Here is a 2,500-nt window from a genome sequence, read left to right on the forward strand (position 1 = left end):
TAGTAATATTCTTAAGGAGGAGACGACCCTCCAGCTACGGAATTATACGAAGAGAAGGTGGCACTCTCTCTCGATCATCGGGATGAAGAGATATGTATAAGTATAAAAACGAAATGCGAATGAAACTTATTCGAGGCGCCTGCGTGAGGTCGTAAACAGAAAGACCCGCCGTCTCCGAATAAAACATATATATATATGAAATTCTAATAAAAGGGAACTCTAGCTTCGAAAGAGCCAACAAAAGTTAAGGCTCGATATCAAACGAAAAAAATTACGATGGAAACCACGTGTAAAGAGAAATGCAGTCGTGGCGCCTGCGAGAGGCCGTACACAGAAAGACCCGCCGTCACGATCTCGTATTTCGTATTTGCATCGTGGAAACCGTACGAACGAATATAAAAGTCCATGCAAACTAATAAGAAAATCTCTAAAGTGCCTCGTGTCGGAGAGATCATGCTCGCCTATTCTCTTCTATGTTTCGTGGTCTGTGTTGCGTTTGTTCTCCTCCTAGCAACGGGACATATCGAAGACTCCTCTTTGGGATCGAACGAAGCGTCTAGAACGAGTCGACGAGAGCGAAAGAACTTGTAGCGAGTCGCGCAGAGCGAAAGGATACCGATATACATCTTCGAAGGTTCTCTTCGAAGATCCATGGATACCTTCTGCGTCGACTTCTCTCGTCTCTTTCATCGAAACTCTCGTCGTTCTCGAAACGTGCTTCCTACCCACAGGGCGTGTGCTCTTCGTGTGTCGTTTCGTTCGAAATAACGAAACCACGTGTAACATACTCGTGGATCGGGTAACCTAGAACGAAGACGCATCGCGTGGATGTTGGCCCGCTATGCGACGATGACCGATGATGATGATGATACGATGTCGATGTCGATGTCGATGTCGACGACGACGACGACGATGAAGACGATGTGTAGCAACGATTCGTAACTAGTGTAGCCGAAGTTCGTTCAGAGGGGAATGCCGCCGGCTTCGAAGCCTCGATGTCGTGAGTCGGACACCCGTGCCGTCGCTAGAGTTTTTCAAACTCTGCTTCTGGATATTGGGACGAAAGACCGCTCGAGGACGACGACAGCCGTGCGTGCGTATCCCATCGAATTTTTTTACACCACCTGAACGAGACTAAAGTTTCGTCTAGTTGATCGTCTACCGTCGCATAATGTATATTATATACCGTTCAGAGGGGACCGGCTGTCTATCCTCGTTGTCGTGAGTCGGACACCCGTGCCGTCGCTAGAGTTTTTCAAACTCTGCTTCTGGATATTGGGACGAAAGACCGCGCGAGGACGACGGATTCGAGTTCCATCGAATTTTTGATGTACACACTACCTGAACGAGACTTAAAGTTTCATATAATATACCGTTCAGAGGGGACCGGCTGTCTTTCCTCGTTGTCGTGAGTCGGACACCCGTGCCGTCGCTAGAGTTTTTCAAACTCTGCTTCTGGATATTGGGACGAAAGACCGCGCGAGGACGACGGATGCGAGTTCCATCGAATTTTTGATGTACACACTACCTGAACGAGACTTAGTTTCATCCAGTTTGTCGTCTATCATCGCATATATATAATATACCGTTCAGAGGGGACCGGCTGTCTATCCTCGTTGTCGTGAGTCGGACACCCGTGCCGTCGCTAGAGTTTTTCAAACTCTGCTTCTGGATGTTGGGACGAAAGACCGCGCGAGGACGATGGATGAGAGTCCCATCGAATTTTTGATTTACAAGACACACACACTACCTGAACGAGACTAAAGTTTCATCGAGTTTATCGTCGTCGCATAACCCGTTCGGAGGGAACCGGCTGTCTATCCTCGTTGTCGTGAGTCGGACACCCGTGCCGTCGCTAGAGCTTTTCAAACTCTGCTTCTGGATGTTGGGACGAAAGACCGCGCGAGGACGATGGCTGCGAGTACCATCGAATTTTTGTTTTTTTTTTTTAAAAAAAACATCACCCGAACGGAGATGTGTTCTATCTTTCGTCGATTTTTCATGCTTTCAGTCGTCGCGTGGTCGCCATCCGTTCGGAGGGGATCGCCGGCTTCGAAACCTCGATGTCGTGAGTCGGACACCCGTGCCGTCGCTAGAGTTTTTCAAACTCTGCTTCTGGATATTGGGACGAAAGACCGCTCGAGGCGGACGGCCGCGCAAATCCCATCGAATCTTTACTATCACCCGAACGATGGAGAGATGCACGCGCGCTGTTTCTTGAATAATTGGACGAGAGAGTAGAATCAAACACATATAAAACATGGGCTAGCCACCGTCCTTACTCGTTCGCGAGATCGTGTGCTGTACAGAGGATTCAGAATCGGGTGTATATATCCCCGTCGTTTCCTGACGAACGGAGCTTCGATCTCGATGGTTGTTATATATCATAATGTACTTTACGCCCGGCCGGCGAACGCGCGTATCTTCGCGCGTTCGTCGGTTTCTTTTTTTTCGAACGTTTTTGTGTCGTCAATCCTATGGCGACTTCTGCGCGTTCGAT

Source organism: Bombus vancouverensis, unplaced genomic scaffold (genome assembly GCF_051014615.1).
Source record: "Bombus vancouverensis nearcticus unplaced genomic scaffold, iyBomVanc1_principal scaffold0044, whole genome shotgun sequence".
NCBI lineage: Eukaryota > Metazoa > Arthropoda > Insecta > Hymenoptera > Apidae > Bombus > Bombus vancouverensis.